Below are 20,172 nucleotides of genomic sequence, written 5' to 3'. Positions count from 1 at the left end.
GTTCCGTCAGCCCGGCGCGGCCCGTTCCTGCTCCCCGCACCAAGTCAGTGGTGCGCGTCGTCAGCCCGGTCCGGCCCATTCCTGCTCCCCGCACCAAGTCAGTGGTGCGCCCGTCAGCCCGGTCCGGCCCATTCCTGCTCCCCGCACCAAGTCAGGGGTGCGCTTCGTCAGCCCGGTCCGGCCCATTCCTGCTTCCCGCACCAAGTCAGGGGTGCGCTTCGTCAGCCCGGTCCGGCCCATTCCTGCTCCCCGCACCAAGGCAGTGGTGCGCCCGTCAGCCCGGCTCGGCCCGTTCCTGCTCCCCGCACCAAGTCAGTGGTGTGCTTCGTCAGCCCAGTCCGGCCTGTCCCTGCTCCACGCACCAAGCCTACGGTGTGCGTCGTCAGCCTGGTAAGGCCCGTTCCTCCTCCACGCACCAAGCCAGGGGTGCGCGTCGTCAGTCCAGCACAACCCGTACCTGGGTCATGTCCGGGCCGGATCCGCCGCCGAGGCGGAGTGCCCACCCGGTCCCTCCCCCTGTTGTGGTTGGTTGGGCGCGGTCGGAGTCCGCGCCTTTGGGGGGGGGTACTGTCACGCCCTGGCTCTGGGGACTCTCGTATGTTGAGCCAGGGTGTTTATTTTGTTTAGGTTCTAGTCGTTGTCTATCTATGTTGGCCTGAGTGACTCCCAATCAGAGGCAACAAGTGTCTGCTGGTTGTCTCTGATTGGGAGCCATATTTAACTGTCTGTCTTTCACTTTGTGTTTGTGGTTTCTTGTTCGTGTTGGTTTGTGTTGTACCATAGACGTCACGTTTTTCGTTTGTTGTTTTGATCGTGTGATCATTAAATAAATATAATATGTTCACCTTCAACGCTGCGCATTGGTCCTCCTCATTAGACGATGGTGACAATTACAAACGATTCTCAAAATATATCTGCCATTGTGTCACATGGGTATGTATCCACCCTTCCTCATTTTTGGAATGAGGAAATTAATATAAACCTATAAAAAGACCATGACCTCATCTACCAAGGGTCAGGCTGACATATTTTATGACATCATGGTCAGATGAAATGGACTAACGCTCAATGCAATGCCCTGATGCCTCCTTACCACACCAGACCAGAGCAGAGCAGATCATGGCATTGGCCAGCAGAGAGGATCCTGCACCAGGGCCAGACTAATGGCTGGCAATTGTTTCCTATCTCTTCTTTCATCCTAACCCAGTTTTAAACCAGCAGGCTGTGGGCCGAAGTTACGGTGGGTCACTGATCCAGTCATGCCCTGTGCTTTTCAGAGCAGAAAGGAGGTAACGGGTTAACAGAGTCCTCTTATGGAGCTCTGGGGGGTGGGAGGAGGTGGAGACTCACTCAGAACTCCAGCCAAAGAAAATAAAAACCTGAGATGATGTGAGGGAGGAGGAGTGTCAGGTGACCTTCCTCCCAAGGCTGGGAACCCTTGGAGCTGGGTAGGCCTCTGAGAGGGCCTGACTAGAGAGGTTTGGCCAGGTGGCACTCATTGGAAAGAGCCGTCATCCTATTTAACGTACGTCTGTGTGTGTGTGTGTGTGTCAGTGTAAGATGAATTCCAGGAAAGAGGTTAGCTCCCTGGAACCATATTACGCACACAAAGCCAAAACCGACTGCTTGTACTGGAGCTTTCTCAAGCTTTTTGTTGGATAAGGATTAAGGTCTCCTGGTCCCCAGACGTGGTACGGACCAGGTTTGTTTGTAAATAGGCCTTTAGGCACAGCACTCCAGACAGACCGACTGCATGCTTAACGTCTTACTAACGTTACTTTTATCAACAGACTGTCTGACTAGTGTCGTATAGATTTACACCATGAAGGTCAAGCTCATAACACCGTGGAATAAGTTTTACCACACATGGGGTCATAAAGCATTGAGATTATCTCCAATGACTTGGATAAGAGTAGTCTTTTGAAGTGTGTGTGTGTGTGTGTGTGTGTGTGTGTGTGTGTGTGTGTGTGTGTGTGTGTGTGTGTGTGTGTGTGTGTGTGTGTGTGCATGGAGGAGAAGAGAGATGGGGGCAGGCTAGTACTGACAGGTCCCCATGCTGTGTAGAGTCCTGGCAGACAACCCAAAGTTAAACAATACCAGAGAGAGGAGTGTCCGACTGTGTCTGTGTGTGAGCGCTCTGTGGTAACCCCTGGTCACGTGACCTCTCTTTTGAAGTCACACCACCATGGTGTGAGAGAGGGATAACTATCGAGCATTTCTCATGCTCGCTGGGGCTCTGTCATTCAGCCTGCTAGCTCTCCTTCCGCTCTGGGTGTCATTAGTTAAGAGGCTCACTCATGAAAACATACTTAGACATCCCGCCCACAACCTTCAGATTGACAATGTCTCTAGTTCTGCTTGTAAGTGAAAAACAAAATAAAAACAACAGTGAAGAATATGTATTCCAGATGTGTGAAATAATTTTTGCTTTAAGATCTATTCAAAAGATCCTCACACAGTGCTTTCACACATCGTTCACATTGTAGTCCCGTGTAGCTCAGTTGGTAGAGCATGGTGCTTGCACCGCCAGGGTTGTGGGTTCGATTCCGAAGGGGGACTAGTATTAAAAAATAAGTATGAAAAATGTATGCACTCACTACTGTAAGTCGCTCTGCTAAATGGCTAAAAAATAAATATGTGTTGTAAAGGGACAGCTGTTGAATTACATCCAGCCTCAAAGACTGATTTCAGTCCCTTCATGGAGGATTTCGCAGAAAGAATCTGTGTTGGGAAATAGTCCCTGTGACCATGCTTGCAACACCCACACAGGGTCTTCGCCTGGGTTGATGACATGATTTGTAGCCCACCATGGATGACATCTCAGGGGGGCTACTTTTAGCAAATTACTCCGTTACAGTGACAGAACTTGTCAATTAGCACATTCAGGGGATGTGGCCATGTTCTCCTATAGGATTTAACTTTAACTCAAAAAATATATCTGGTGACTGGGGGTTCTGATCTAATCTGTGGCTGAGTATGGCACAGTGTCTCAGTGCACGTTTTATGGAATACACTTTTAGCCCTGAATTGGTTTAATCTTCAGGTAAACCAAACAGGAAATCCACCTATGCTTTTCAAACGTGCACGTTACACATGAAAAGTGTAATAGACTGTTTAAACTATGTATGGGATATTTAAATTAACTAGACTGCAGTGAGACAGATCAAGTTTAGTTATTTAAGTTGGCGAAGAACTATGCCTTTTTTTAAGAGTTTGGCTGCACGGTCCAGGAATTTCTAGAGCGTTTGCTTACTTTTGTCTCCCCATGCACGCATAGTTGAGAGAGAGCACAACTCTCCAGCTCTGAGGCTCAAGAAGCACATGGCAGACATCTGGAAATAATTCTGTCAATGGGTCAACGCCCGGCATTTAACCCCCTCCCCCTCTCCCCGGTCCAACATCCCCACCAATGCCATCTATAGACCCAATAACACATTGTCTCTCTGAGTGTTTGATGGAGCCCAGGCGGCAGCATGACAGCAGTGTTTTCTCAGTCCTCCACGGTTCAACCATCAAGTCTTCCTCTGTCAGCCCTTCAATCTGGGTTCACCAATTAGTAACATGGCAGAATTATTCCAGTAAGTCACATGTGAAAGTGATTATTGTTATGTCATACAGATGTAGAATCTTAATTTGAGCCAGTTTGCAGCAACAGGAAATGTGAATTATTATGTGGATTATAATTCATGTACATTATTTTGTAGGGGCTGATACATTTTTTGTTACGGCAAATCAAGTCTGAAATTTTAAAGTGGAAATTAAAAACTTTAGAAGACTTTTAAAACCTTGAAAAAAAAATTCTCAGCAACAAAAGACTGATCAAATTAAGATCCTACATCTGTATGACATTATTGTATAATATTGAAGCTAATGACAATTATGCATTGATTTAATTGGAACAGTCACATCTCTCAAGTTAAAGCGTGTTCTGTTCTCTCTGATGGGTTTGAGTGAGTAGGCTCAGAGAGATCATGGGGTCTGCTATTGAATAATCCCCAGATCTTCTGGTTTGGCTGGGGGGATATACTGAGACTTATAGTTGAAGTTATAGAGCATGCATTGTTATACCAATAGTAAGCTATGAAAATGAGTTCACTGCAGTTCTTTTCTGTAAAAGACCCACACGGTCTGATATTAGGCCATGATGGTCTGCACTGCCATTGAAGAATACCTTGTTGATAAGGTCAAGGAATAGCAATAATTTGGGGGGGGGGAATATCCAACAACATCTCTGCAATGTTTTTGGTGTCTGGTGTGTGGATGCAAAGGCCTGTGAGAAGCTATATTTCACTGTGTGCCACAGTGGAGCCTATTTTGTGTAAATATTGTAGGGAGATAGCTTCACTTAAATATTTGCTAATTGGAACCGATGTCTATATGCCTTTGGTTAGTACATATTGCTGGAAAAGCAATGTTTCTCTTTGATTTTGTGTGTTTTGTTTAGGATGTCATCCTCAGTTCCCCAAGCTGAAGTATATATCATATGATATTATCAGTTTTCAAAGTTTTCCTTATGAATAATCACTCATTAGACAGTCATTATTATGCATGCGGTCCCATCCTTGAACCGAATTACCTTAAAATCCATTGCAAAATCAAGTTCCCTGCCAATGCATCATACGGGTAACTGCCAAAATAATGTAATACAAAGGATATTGAAAGCAAGTGCTTCCACACAGGTGTGGTTCCTGAGTTAACCCCCTAGAGTCGATTAACGCACAGGTGCGTCAATCTAAGTAACATAATAAAAGAATCCCCATCAAAATCAGTCAGTTTAAGCTAGAGATTGGAGGCGTCTCAAAACACTGCATCCGCCTATGTCGGATTTCCACATCTGCCGTGAAAGGTGGCAGAGCTAGAGCGATGTTTGTCAGACAATGAGACATCCTGAAAATCGGTCTTCTCATGAAAACGTCTGTAGCGTCCGAACCGTTTGACCTACAAATTATTATGACCCATCAATGGAAAGATGAGTCTCACGAAAAAGGGGAGACTCTCATGAACACGATGGTGGGCTCCATTTTGCTCTACGACCCCAATAAGTGTCACGGGAATCGTCTGAAGGTAACCGGTACCGGTTTAAAAGAATTAATGGAAGTATGAAGGTATCGAATCGCATCTCTGCATGTCTGGCAGACATATCAGTATGGATGACGGATCACCACCTCAAGCTGAACCCTGGCAAGACGGAGCTGCTCTTCCTCCCGGGGAAGGACTGCCCGTTCCATGATCTCGCCATCACGGTTGACAACTCCGTTGTGTCCTCCTCCCAGAGTGCGAAGAGCCTTGGCATGACCCTGGACAACACCCTGTCGTTCTCCGCTAACATCAAGGCGGTGACCCGATCCTGCAGGTTCATGCTCTACAACATTCGGAGAGTACGACCCTGCCTTACACAGGAAGCGGCACAGGTCCTAATCCAGGCACTTGTCATCTCCCGTCTGGATTACTGCAACTCGCTGTTGGCTGGGCTCCCTGCCTGTGCCATTAAACCCCTACAACTCATCCAGAATGCCGCAGCCCGTCTGGTGTTCAACCTTCCCAAGTTCTCTCACGTCACCCCCCTCCTCCGCACACTCCACTGGCTTCCAGTTGAAGCTCGCATCCGTTACAAGACCATGGTGCTTGCCTATGGAGCAGTGAGGGGAACGGCACCTCCGTACCTTCAGGCTCTGATCAGTCCCTACACCCAAACGAGGGCATTGCGTTCATCCACCTCTGGCCTGCTGGCTCCCCTTCCTCTGCGGAAGCATAGTTCCCGCTCAGCCCAGTCAAAACTGTTCGCTGCTCTGGCACCCCAATGGTGGAACAAGCTCCCTCACGACGCCAGGACAGCGGAGTCACTCACCACCTTCCGGAGACATTTGAAACCCCACCTCTTTAAGGAATACCTGGGATAGGATAAAGTAATTTAATAAATAAAAAAAATAAAAAAAATAAAAGTAATTTTTTTTTGGGGTAAAGTAGTTATCCCACTGGCTATAAGGTGAATGCACCAATTTGTAAGTCGCTCTGGATAAGAGCGTCTGCTAAATGACGTAAATGTAAATGTAAATGTAAATGTAGTTTTGTGCCTCACCAAAAAAGAGGTTCAATACTGTATGTGTACAAAAAACAAAACATATTTCCTGAGCTTTCTTATATTTCCTAGATCTCCAATCAAAAGTTAGAATCGGCTTCCTATTTCGCAACAAAGCCTCCTTCACTCATGCTGCCAAACATGCCCTCGTAAAACAGTAATTTACAAAATAGCCTCCAACACTCTACTCAGCAAATTGGATGTAGTCTATCACAGTGCCATCCGTTTTGTCACCAAAGCCCCATATACAACCCACCATTGTGACCTGTATGCTCTTGTTGGCTGGCCCTCACTACATATTCGTCGCCAAACCCACTGGCTCCAGGTCATCTATAAATCACTGCTAGGCAAATCCCCGTCTTATCTTAGCTCACTGGTCACCATAGCAACACCCACCCGTAGTCTGCGCTCCAGCAGGTATATCTCACTGGTCATCCCCAAAGCCAACACCTCCCTTGGCCGCCATTCCTTCCAGTTCTCTGCTGCCAATGACTGGAACGAACTGCAAAAATCTCTGAAGCTGGAGACTCTTATCTTCCTCACTAACTTTAAGCATCAGTTGTCAGAGCACCTTACCGATCACTGCACATGTACACAGCCATTCTGAAATTAGCCCACCCAACTACCTCATCCCCATATTGTTATTTATTTTGCTAATTTGCACCCCAGTATCTCTATTTGCACATCATCTTTTGCACATCTATCATTCCAGTGTTAATACGAAATTGTAACTATTTTGCACTATGGCCTATTTATTGCCTTACCTCCATAACTTACTACATTCGCACACACTGTATATACATTTTCTGTATTTTTGACTTTATGTTTTGTTTACCCCATATGTAACTCTGTGTTGTTGTTTTTATCGCACTGCTTTGCTTTATCTTGGCCAGGTCGCAGTCGTAAATGAGAACTTGTTCTCAACTGGCTTACCTGGTTAAATAAAGGTTAAATTAAAAAAAAGATGATTTATTTTTTGACTGCCTTTTTTGCCATTAATGAAGGTGTTATTCAATGCGTTTCTCTAGGCTATTGTAGGCCAAATTCAATATTTTATCAAATAATGTATATATATATATTTGTTTAATACCTAAAGGGGTCCTAAAATTCTAAATCAAATAGCTAAATGATCCACAGTATGACCATCTTAAAACAATTCCATATGTCAGCTTACAAGAAGGGTGTCACATCCCTCCAATAGAGTTCCAGACACTTGTAGAATCTATGCCAAGGTGCATTGAAGCTGTTCTGGCTCGTGGTGGCCCAACAACCTATTAAGACAGTATGTTGATGTTTCCTTTATTTTGGCAGTCACCTGTATGCACCAATTTATGGAAACAGAATGTCTCCCTTGACAGCATGGCTACTCAATTATTTTAAAAAGTTCTGAGTGTTCATGGTACCTGAGTTCTAATTCAAATTCAGACTTATTATTGCGGTTCAGGGAAACCACACAAGAACAACCACAAAGGCTACACAGTCAGTTTATGGTGATTGGATAAATACATGTTTTCTACTCTGAGATAGGCCTACAACTACAACTTAAATATTTAGCATTATTTTATGCACTGGCAAGTTATAGAATGGTATAAGAGTTACACAAAACAAAAAAGTTGAGTTGGTTGTGTTGTAGAGTGTTGAACAGTATATCCTATGTAAAATACTGTGAGCAAAATAAAACAGAAACTTACTTATCAATTAGGTGGTATGTATCTTTTGGGACTTCAAGCAATTAAAGTGGCCTATGCACCTTTGTAGTTAATAATAGTAAGTAATAGCCTCATGAGACATATAGTAGATTACAGATCTCTGTATACAACCTGGGGATTTTCCACATCATCCAGTCTGTTGTACACGTGAAGTTATCAGGAAACACAAACAGTGAGTCAGTAACCTTCTTCGCCATGGCCCATATTTCAGCAATCCATCCTCCATTAACCTAGACTAGTGGGTGTGACGGTCATCAGTGTGTTGATTTTAAACAACGCCATATTAGGGCCAATACTGGTGGATTATCAACAATCATGTGACCACCTCCTACGCTCAAATGGAGGAGTAGAACATACAGTGCCTTGCAAAAGTATTCATCCCCATTGGCATTTTTCCTATTTTGTTGCAGTACAACCTGTAATTTAAATGGATTTTTATTTGGATGTCATGTAATGGACATACACAAAATAGTCCAAATTTGTGAAGTGAAATGAAAAAAATAACTTATACGATATATACAAAATAAATAACGGAAAAGTGGTGTGTGCATATGTATTCATCCCCTTTGCTATGAAGCCCTTAAATAAGATCTGGTGCAACCAATTACCTTCAGAAGTCACATAATTAGTTAAATAAAGTCCACTTGTGTGCAATCTAAGTGTCACATGATCTGTCACATGATCTCAGTATATATACACCTGTTCTGAAAGGCCCCAGAGTCTGCAACACCACTAAGCAAGGGGCACCACCAAGAAAGCGGCACCATGAAGACCAAGGAGCTCTCCAAACAGGTCAGGGACAAAGTTGTGGAGAAGTACAGATCAGGGTTGGGTTATAAAAAAATCTCAGAAACTTTGAACATCCCACGGAGCACCATGAAATCCATTATTAAAAATTGAAAGAACATGGCACCACAACAAACCTGCCAAGAGAGGGCTGCCCACCAAAACTCACGGACCAGGCAAGGAGGCAACAAAGAGACCAAAGATAACCCTAAAGAAGCTGCAAAGCTCCACAGTGGAGATTGGAGTATCTGTCCATAGGACCACTTTAAGCCGTACACTCCACAGAGCTGGGCTTTACGGAAGAGTGGCCAGAAAAAAGCCATTGCTTAAAGAAATAAATAAGCAAACACGTTTGGTGTTCGCCAAAAGCCATGTGGGAGACTCCCCAAACAGGTACTCTGGTCAGATGAGACTAAAATTGAGCTTTTTGGCCATCAAGGAAAACGCTACGTCTGGCGCAAACCCAACACCTCTCATCACCCAGAGAACACCATCCCCACAGTGAAGCATGGGGTGGCAGCATTATGCTGTGGGGATGTTTTTCATCGGCAGGGACTGGGAAACTGGTCAGAATTAAAGGAATTATGGATGGCGCTAAATACAGGGAAATTCTTGAGGGAAACCTGTTTCAGTCTTCCAGAGATTTGAGACTGGGACGGAGGTTCACCTTCCAGCAGGACAATGACCCTAAGCATACTGCTAAAGCAACACTCTAAGTGGTTTAAGGGGGAAACATTTAAATGTCTTGGAATGGCCTAGTCAAAGCCCAGACCTCAATCCAATTGAGAATCTGTGGTATGACTTAAAGATTACTGTACACCAGCGGAACCCATCCAACTTGAAGGAGCTGGAGCAGTTTTTCCATGAAGAATGGGCAAAAATCCCAGTGGCTAGATGTGCCAAGCTTATAGAGACATACCCCAAAAGACTTGCAGCTGTAATTGTTAGTTATGCACGCTCAAGTTTTCTGTTTTTTTGTCTTATTTCCTGTATGTTTCACAAGAAAAAATATTTTGCATCTTCAAAGTGGTAGGCATGTTGTGTAAATCAAATGATACAATCCCCCCCAAAATCCATTTTAATTCCAGGTTGTAAGGCAACAAAGAGGAAAAATGCCAAGGGGGGTGAATACTTTCGCAAGCCACTGTAGTACAAGGCCCCTTACCTTTGGCCTACTGCAATGACTGTTTGAGATGAATTCAGATTGCTGCATTTGTTGGAAAGAGTCTTTGCTTTTTTACGGGAAAACATCAGTATACACTTGTGATAAATACTATGAATTGAGTCACTAGGGTTGGTTTGTGTTAAAAATAAACATTTAAAAGTATATGCAATTGAGAAAGTCAATGTTTTTGTGTTTCTATTTATATATTTGTATATATAAATATATGTGTACACAAACACACACACACACATGCACAGTGTTTGGTATCAGTATTGGCACCAGTATGCCGTAGTGTTTGACAGAACTCATGATAAAATGGCAGTTAAGATAAAAGATAAGAGAAAAGAGTGCCCACATAGTATTGATTTGCTTGTTTTTCCTCTGTAGATGATCTGCAGATACAGTAGCTATTGCAGGTCTTATTATGTTTAGCGATATAAGCTACCCTGTAAATTGATTCAATAAACAGCAGGTATGGCTTTGCGTGCCAGCTCCATGTATTTCCTTAATCTATTGTAGGCAGGCCATTGTCTCTAAAGGCGCCAGGCTAGTTGGGTTATGGTCTCTATATCTTGATCAACAATGGGTACAGGGAGATATGAACATGTACAGAACATCATGTAAAGTTATTTATTTATAGCCACATGCTTGGAAACATACATAATTTCCTTTATTTTGACATTAGCTATAAAATGGATTGAGCAGATGTTGTTCCATGAAGAACTTTCCATCCTGCCGACCCCGTTCTCCCCCCTCAGACACGTTCCCACAGGTGACTGGCCCTGAGGTCACTCTCTGTCTATGTGGCCTTGCTAGCGGCAGATGTAGTACCTTTTTGTTTTTACCAGACAATGTGATTTTAACCACAAACCTTAGCTTTACCCAACAGGGTAATAACCACACATTTGTGGTGGTGTGAGAATGCACAAGGCCGTAAAACTAAATAGCTTGTTCTTGCTGAAAGGTTATGACTGGAAGTTCCAGTGTACAGGTCAAAGAGAATATCGGACAATTCTAAATCCTGCTGCCTGCTCTTTCCTGCCGACCACTTCTACTACAGGAAGTTCAAGAGCGTTGAAGCTGTTGTGGCTCAGGTGATTGGTCTAAAGAAATGTGAACCCAAAAATACCAAATAGGTGGTCTGTATGGATGCCTTTAAAACATATATTTTTTTAGGATTATCCATCTCTATGTAAGGGGGTTTCTTGTGCCTGTCCTTTCAGCCCAATGGTCAAATGCTACTTTCCAAAGTTTGTACCCCAATTAATGTCCATTTATGGAATGGAGAGAGAATTTATCTCATTTTTGGACTGATAAGCAACCTCTGCCCATTCCGTGCGCCATTTGTGAGTTGCTTCAATGGGAAGGGTCGGGGCCCGGGGAGTCTGCCAAATCTGACTTGTTCTACAGTGGGGGAAAAAAGTATTTAGTCAGCCACCAATTGTGCAAGTTCTCCCGCTTAAAAAGATGAGAGAGGCCTGTAATTTTCATCATAGGTACACGTCAACTATGACAGACAAATTGAGGAAAAAAAATCCAGAAAATCACATTGTAGGATTTTTTAATGAATTTATTTGCAAATTATGGTGGAAAATAAGTATTTGGTCACCTACAAACAAGCAAGATTTCTGGCTCGCACAGACCTGTAACTTCTTCTTTAAGAGGCTCCTCTGTCCTCCACTCGTTACCTGTATTAATGGCACCTGTTTGAACTTGTTATCAGTATAAAAGACACCTGTCCACAACCTCAAACAGTCACACTCCAAACTCCACTATGGCCAAGACCAAAGAGCTGTCAAAGGACACCAGAAACAAAATTGTAGACCTGCACCAGGCTGGGAAGACTGAATCTGCAATAGGTAAGCAGCTTGGTTTGAAGAAATCAACTGTGGGAGGAAATGGAAGACATACAAGACCACTGATAATCTCCCTCGATCTGGGGCTCCACGCAAGACTCACCCTGTGGGGTCAAAATGATCACAAGAACGGTGAGTAAAAATCCCAGAACCACACGGGGGGACCTAGTGAATGACCTGCAGAGAGCTGGGACCAAAGTAACAAAGCCTACCATCAGTAACACACTACGCCGCCAGGGACTCAAATCCTGCAGTGCCAGACGTGTCCCCCTGCTTAAGCCAGTACATGTCCAGGCCCGTCTGAAGTTTGCTAGAGTGTATTTGGATGATCCAGAAGAGGATTGGGAGAATGTCATATGGTCAGATGAAACCAAAATAGAACTTTTTGGTAAAAACTCAACTTGTCGTGTTTGGAGGACAAAGAATGCTGAGTTGCATCCAAAGAACACCATACCTACTGTGAAGCATGGGGGTGGAAACATCATGCTTTGGGGCTGTTTTTCTGCAACGGGACCAGGACGACTGATCCGTGTAAAGGAAAGAATGAATGGGGCCATGTATCGTGAGATTTTGAGTGAAAACCTCCTTCCATCAGCAAGGGCATTGAAGATGAAACGTGGCTGGGTCTTTCAGCATGACAATGATCCCAAACACACCGCCCGGGCAACGAAGGAGTGGCTTCGTAAGAAGCATTTCAAGGTCCTGGAGTGGCCTAGCCAGTCTCCAGATCTCAACCCCATAGAAAATCTTTGGAGGGAGTTGAAAGTCCATGTTGCCCAGCGACAGCCCCAAAACATCACTGCTATAGAGGAGATCTGCATGGAGGAATGGGCCAAAATACCAGCAACAGTGTGTGAAAACCTTGTGAAGACTTACAGAAAACGTTTGACCTGTGTCATTGCCAACAAAGGGTATATAACAAAGTATTGAGAAACTTTTGTTATTGACCAAATACTTATTTTCCACCATAATTTGCAAATAAATTCATTAAAAATCCTACAATGTGATTTTCTGGATTTTTTTTCTCATTTTGTCTGTCATAGTTGACGTGTACCTATGATGAAAATTACAGGCCTCTCTCATCTTTTTAAGTGGGAGAATTTGCATAATTGGTGGCTGACTAAATACTTTTTTTCCCCACTGTATGTTTCATGAAGCAGAGAACATGCAGTACATTTGAAACCCTAGCATGCTAGATGCCATCATTATGTAGTATTAGTATGCCATAGATAAAGCATCAGGATTTCCCTGTCTCTCAGTAAGCCCATCCGTTCTATTTACCAGCTTTGTTCTCAGAAGTTGTGTCCAGAACTGGAGGTACTTCTCGATATCGGATACATCTGGACAAAAGCTCACTGACTTGTTTTGGGTCATTTGCATTTGGGTTAACCATTGTTGTCTATCGATATCGGAACTCCTTTTCGGGAATGGTAGGTTTGTTTCATAATTTGATGAGAACTTTTGATAACTTTAGAGCTTTTGTATCTGAACTGTCTGTCAAACAAGTTATTTAATACAGAAGGCTATTATTCTTTTAAAAGCTTTGCTACATAAACCCGACATCAAAGCAATCCTAATAGTGTTTGATGTTATTCAGGATTAGTTAGATTAAATAAAAGATAAATGTCAACAGTTCAATGCTGCTATTCAGTCAGATGACTGGATAAATGCTGCTATTCAGTCAGATTATTAAGGAGACATGTTGGAATTTCATTTTGGTATGTTCAGTATGAGTTAATTCATTCGCTTTTGATGTTGAACTTTCAGGCCTGTTTGCATTACGCATGGGTGTTAAAGACACCCCACCTTCTCTGTGCCAACTGGCAAGCCCTCTCCTCTCCTGACTACACAGCTACTGTGGCACCACACTGGCAGGGATTAGGAGAGAGCTTCAGGGCACATGGTGCCATAGGTGTCAAGGCAGTGTGTCAGGCATAAGCGCTAGCTACCCCACAAGTTAACCCAATGCTAAGGGGATATCAACACAGGTTCAAGTGCAATTTGGCTGCCTTCCCCTCCACAGGGCCTGTATGTGCCAGCTACACCCATCAGTATGTAGTAACACCACTGCCTTGCCCATCACTATTAATATGGCTGCTGGGGCTGCCAAGATGGCTGCAGCCAAATCCTTGTTCCAGGATAGATTCCCCTGGGTGTTGGTGTGACTTTGAGCCGCCATGCCCATGACACAGGCCCAGTCCCTGCAGCCCCAGAGACCTGTAGTGAACTCTGGCATAACTGGCGGACTGACTGGGTCAAAGGCTCACCACCCTGCCCACCGACCAGCCTGCCTGTCCACCCGCCGCCTGCCTGACTGGCTGGGATGCTGTGCAATAAATGTCCCTATGGCAGTGATTTAAGTGTCTGTGTGGAAAATGTCCCATAATGGAACAATGGTAAACAGTGGGTCAGAATGTACTGTATGATGGTCTGGATTAGAGGTTGTCACACATTGACCCGGGAGTCTGGTGACATAACTTCATCTTAAAAAAGAAAAGGAAAAGCATCACACTCTAAGTGCTCTGATGCAATCATTTATTTCCACCGTTTCGACAGCCAAGCTGTCTTCATCGGGGTATACTGACAAACACTGCAGGTCACCAGTTTATATAACGTTTCAGAGGACACACGCAGGTGTTGGTAATTATGACCTGCTGTGGCATGATTTCATTGGTCGATTTACAAATATCAATAGTACATATAAAAAAGCATGAATGAATAACATACGATCATAGATACAATTAGACTACATCATATAGGCCTACAAACACAATATTATTTACAACAGATAGCAAAAACACAATAATCACAGGAATGGCTTCAGCTCAAACTCTACGTTGAGAGTGAAGGGAGCCAGGGTCTTTCAATTAAAGATTCAGGCAGCCTCTCGTTTTAACAAAGAATTATCAAGGTCACCCCCTCTCCTAGGGAGGGTGGCGTGTTCGATGCCAATATAGTGAAGGGACGCAATAGGGTGGTTAGCTTCCAAAAAGTGGGCAGCAACTGCGTACATCAAGTGTTTGCGCCTAATGGTGCTACAGTGCTCAGAGATTCTTACATTTAGTTTAAGCTTCGTTTTGCCCACATAATTTTTACCACACAGACAAGTTATTAGATAAATAACTGCCTTAATGGAGCACTTGATAACACCTTTCATTGGGATCTGTTTCCCTGTTTGGGGGTGTTTGAAGGATCGACATTTGTAAGTGCCATTGCATTGAGCGCAGCCATTACACTTGCAGTATCTATACGGTAGTGGCGCAAGGAGGCGTTGTGGGGGGTGTATTTTGTTGTGTTAAATAAGAGTTTACCAATTGACAGAGGTGTGGACTCGAGTCATGTGACTTGGACTCGAGTCAGACTCGAGTCATGAATTTGATGACTTCAGACTCGACTCGACAAAATGTACAAAGACTTGCAACTCGACTTGGACTTTAACATCAATGACTCGTGACTTGACTTGGACTTGCGCCTTATGACTCGAGAAGACTTGCTACGAGGACTTGTAATGACTTGCAAAGGCTTGCTAAGAGGACTTGAAATGACTCGAAACTAAAATGTAGGACTTTGGACTCGACTTGAGACTTGATGGCTTTGACTTTTGACTCGACTTGGGACTTGCCTCATCTTTGACTCGACTTGACTCGGGACTCGAGGGCAAAGACTTGAGACTTACTTGTGACTTGCATAACAATGACTTTGTCCCACCTCTGCCAATTGATCTCTGAGATTTCTGTCCCGCAAGAATAGGACCAAGGGAGGGTCCGAAAACACATTAACGATACTGTCATCTGATCTTAGAATGTGTCAATGTTTGTGGAGGATTCCCTTAATTTGTTCAGAGCATTTTGAATAGCGCATAGTGAGAACTCAATTATTATTATTTTTGTCTCGATTTTGTTGAGTGTTGATCTTTCCATTTTTGTACCCCCTTTCATTGAATTTTCTTTGCATCTCAGCCATGTTTCTGTCGAAGTTTGATTGTTTTTTGCAAATTCTTTTGATTTGACAGAATCGGCTGTCGGGCAAACAATTTTTCAAGGGAAGTGGGTGACATCTATCAGCCTTCAACAAACTGTTACGATCAATGGGTTTCTTGTAAAGATCTGTGTATAGAACATTATCCACACAAATAATCAATTTATAAATTGATAAGAGCTATTGATAAGAGATAGGTAAATGAGTAATCTGTTTGGAGAAGGGGATTGTAAATACACATAGCAATTGTTTTAGATTATTTTTTCCTGATGATCCCTGGAGACTAATATGAAACCAGCCATATGGAAGCAAACTGAAAACGATATCAACATGAAATGTACTGCGGCCCCTTTTCCACTGTGAAATAGGATATAAATAGCTGTTCCTTTATTCAGAATTTAAATTGTGTGCCCTCATAATTTGCTTGGATAAAATTAGGAGACCAAAGCTATAGGCTTCTGTAGGGCTGAACCTGCCGAGTTGTTGTATGCGCTTTAAAATGTAATTTAAGAACGGGAAGCATAGAAATGGCACAGATAGAACAGATTTACCGCTTCTTAGACTTGCTTTTAATGAGAATGACAGATCTATAACACACATTTCTATGTGAATTTGGTCGGGATCTGAACACGTTCTCTCAGTGTATTCTATTGAGTCTGTCGACAAAATTCTAATTAAAGGGGCACCTTACTTAAAATGATGGCTTAAGATAAATGTACTGTTGGCCAGCAAGTGGGAAGGTTTTCAGCAGTTGAATGAAATGTATTCAGAGCCTGCAAGGTAGCCACACCTGCAGAGCGCGTTATGTGACTGAATAAGGTACAGTGAGGGAAAAAAGTATTTGATCCCCTGCAATTTTGTACGTTTGCCCACTGACAAAGACATGATCAGTCTATAATTTTAATGGTAGGTTTATTTGAACAGTGAGAGACAGAATAACAAAAAAAAAATCCAGAAAAAAACGCATGTCAAAAATGTTATAAATTGATTTGCATTTTAATGAGGGAAATAAGTATTTGACCCCTCTGCAAAACATGATTTAGTACTTGGTGGCAAAACCCTTGTTGGCAATCACAGAGGTCAGACGTTTCTTGTAGTTGGCCACCAGGTTGGCGCACATCACAGGAGGGATTTTGTCCAACTCCTCTTTGCAGATCTTCTCCAAGTCATTAAGGTTTTGAGCCTGACGTTTGGCAACTCTAACCTTCAGCTCCCTCCACAGATTTTCTATGGGATTAAGGTCTGGAGACTGGCTAGGCCACTCCAAGACCTTAATGTGCTTCTTCTTGAGCCACTCCTTTGTTGCCTTGGCCGTGTGTTTTGGGTCATTGTCATGCTGGAATACCCATCCACGACCCATTTTCAATGCCCTGGCTGAGGGAAGGAGGTTCTCACCCAAGATTTGACGGTACATGGCCCCGTCCATCGTCCCTTTGATGCGGTGAAGTTGTTCTGTCCCCTTAGCAGAAAAACACCCCCAAAGCATAATGTTTCCACCTCCATGTTTGACGGTGGGGATGGTGTTCTTGGGGTCATAGGCAGCATTCCTCCTCCTCCAAACACGGCGAGTTGAGTTGATGCCAAAGAGCTCGATTTTGGTCTCATCTGACCACAACACTTTCACCCAGTTCTCCTCTGAATCATTCAGATGTTCATTGGCAAACTTCAGACGGCCCTGTATATGTGCTTTCTTTCTTTTGTGTTTCTTCCATTTGCGAATAATCGCACCAACTGTTGTCACCTTCTCACCAAGCTGCTTGGCGATGGTCTTGTAGCCCATTCCAGCCTTGTGTAGGTCGACAATCTTGTCCCTGACATCCTTGGAGAGCTCTTTGGTCTTGGCCATGGTTGAGAGTTTTTTAATCTGATTGATTGATTGCTTCTGTGGATAGGTGTCTTTTATACAGGTAACAAACTGAGATTAGGAGCACTCCCTTTAAGAGTGTGCTCCTAATCTCAGCTCGTTACCTGTATAAAAGACACCTGGGAGCCAGAAATCTTTCTGATTGAGAGGGGGTCAAATACTTATTTCCCTCATTAAAATGCAAATCAATTTATAACATTTTTGACATGCGTTTTTCTGGGTTTTGTTGTTGTTATTCTGTCTCTCACTGTTCAAATAAACCTACCATTAAAATGATAGACTGATCATTTCTTTGTCAGTGTGCAAACATACAAAATCAGCAGGGGATCAAATACTTTTTTCCCTCACTGTAAGTCTGAATACCAAATACTGAGAAGTGCGTAGGAAAGGTGTGCGTAGGAAAGGCATAAACTCCTAAATCAGGATCGGGCCCTCAGTGAATACAGTGGCTTAAAAAGCTTTGTGGAGGAGATTATGAATTGTATTAATGCCATATCCACTGTACAGTAGTTTTCTCCTTTCCTCCGCTTCTAACCGCATGTGCTGCCATAGAAATATAATTAATAGAACAGGCATTCCCATTCAAGTCAATGATGGCATAATGGGTGGACTGGCGGCCATTGCGACTGTATTCATAGGAGCGAAGCAAGAAGTAAAAGCAGGAAGTAAAAGCAGGAAGTGTACCCATCAATAAGTGCTGTGATTTGTTGATTTAATTCAACTGGCATTACAAAAAATACATTCCATTGCATGATCCACGTCAGTTAACATCATTTGAAAGAACATTCTACATTACCATGAAAATGATTGCATCACTCTACCAGGCCGCAATTGTGAGTGTACCCATGAGTTTACCAGTCAAATTGCCAGAGTTAGAGGTTCCAAACCCATTCTATTAATTGTTTTCTACAACACCTTGCTTGTTTCAACAAGGGGCAACAAAGATTAATCACGTTGTTGAGTCCATGTTATCGCAGAAACGGACTCAACAGCATGAATGCCCGGCAGTCCTGTCTTCAGTCAGCTGTTCGTTATCAAAATAGTTATGTCTTCATCCATAACCGTCGGTTATATGGTAATTGTGCCAGCCCTAACTGTAGTGAGTCTCCTCAAGCAGAGAAGTATAGAATCACCTCTTTAGAGAAGCAGTGCACATACTGTACACGGTGAGCGTATTTTGTTGTTGAATATTCTCCCCCTTTTGCCTCTGTGTCCTCCTCCCGTAGGTTGCCTCCTACGAGAGAGTGGTGAATGATATTTATGACAAGGCCGACTTTGACGGACTCAAGCTAATCAACTTCAAAGTGAAATACCTTTGTGTAAGAACTCCTAGACTCACAATGGCTGCAACGTTTCGTGTTTCAGGGCTTATCCAATTTAGATGTGCTTATACTACAGTATGATAACCCCTAGCTTCAACTTGATGTGCAATTCACAAACTAGTTATGTTTTCCCTTTCTTTCTCTCTTCCTTAAACTCAAAGGCACCTTTATGACAGATTTTAGGAAGAGCTATTATAGAAATAATGCAGTGTTCTCAGGTGGTGCCGATGTGTCTCCCATAGGTCATGAGGGAAGAGGACAAGACCAACCCTCTGCATCGGACCTTCATCGGCCCAGAGAAGCTGCTCAGTCTGTTCTCTGAGAGAAACTGGGAAAACTACTGTCTGCCCTACCTGCTGACCAACAGGGACTACAGTGGAGTCCTGGGGCTGGCCTGGGAGGGCAAGACAGACACACACCGACACACACGACCACCTTGTCATCAATGGCCTGTAATACTAACCTGCACTATACTGCATTTGCACTATGTACACTTCTGCACAACACTGTAGATGCACTGTACATATTCACCACGGCAGCATCCCTGCATCTGCTTAGATATATTCCCTCTGTAAATTGTATATTCCCACTGTAATCAGCCTATACTCCAGAGTGTTATGTTTGATGTTTACTGTTCCGATATTGCTATATTCTGTATGACGTCTGTGTGGACTTGTCTGTATTCTGTTTGTATATTGTCTATTGCTGGCAGCAACCTTCTCACTGAGGCTAATTCCAGGTATGTGTAAATGTACTTTGCAAATAAAGGTGATTCTGATTCTGACACAAGCACTCTTGTTATGGGACGTGATCTAACAGAATCCCCTCAGCAGTCACAACATGGACATAAAATATCAATAACATGCATGTCAATCTCTCCTGGCTCAAAGTAGAGGAGAGATTGACTGCATCACTGCTTTTCTTTGTGAGAGGTATTGACGTGCTGAATGCACCAAAGTGTCTGTTCAAACAACACACAGCTCAGACACCCATACATACCCCACAAGACATGCCACCAGGGGTCTCTTTACAGTCCCCAAGTCCAGAACAGTATCTGGGAAACACGCAGTACTATATAGAGCAATGACTACATGGAACTCTCTTCCACATCAAGTAACTCAAGCAAGCAGTAAAATCAGATTAAAAAACCCCCAGATAAAACAAAACGGCACAACGCGGACTGTGAAGAGACACACAAACACACACACGCGTACGCACACACACTCTACACACACACACATTGTACTGTTGTGGTATTGTGAATTGTATATTGTAAATGTGTAATAAGAGAGTAATAATGTAATAATGACTTGTATGATGTATTATGTTATTTCGGATGTAGGCTGTTATTGTGTTTTGTTTTAATGTAATTGTTTTAACCCTGCTTGTAACCCATGAAGAGTAGCTGCTGTA

The 20,172-nt window shown here is 43.2% G+C and overlaps 1 long non-coding RNA gene across 1 annotated transcript; it reads left to right on the top strand.

Annotated features, from left to right (window-relative positions):
• The first annotated feature begins 3,449 nt into the window (after positions 1–3,449).
• On the top strand, positions 3,450–20,172 carry LOC121533605. Its single transcript, XR_005994479.2, has 3 exons — positions 3,450–3,578; positions 18,664–18,756; positions 19,002–20,172. It is a non-coding gene; the product is annotated as an uncharacterized LOC121533605 (long non-coding RNA).

This window comes from Coregonus clupeaformis, chromosome 20, assembly GCF_020615455.1.
Source record: "Coregonus clupeaformis isolate EN_2021a chromosome 20, ASM2061545v1, whole genome shotgun sequence".
NCBI lineage: Eukaryota > Metazoa > Chordata > Actinopteri > Salmoniformes > Salmonidae > Coregonus > Coregonus clupeaformis.
The sequence above is the reverse complement of the archived record's forward strand: the minus strand, read 5'-3'. Positions and strand labels throughout refer to the sequence as shown.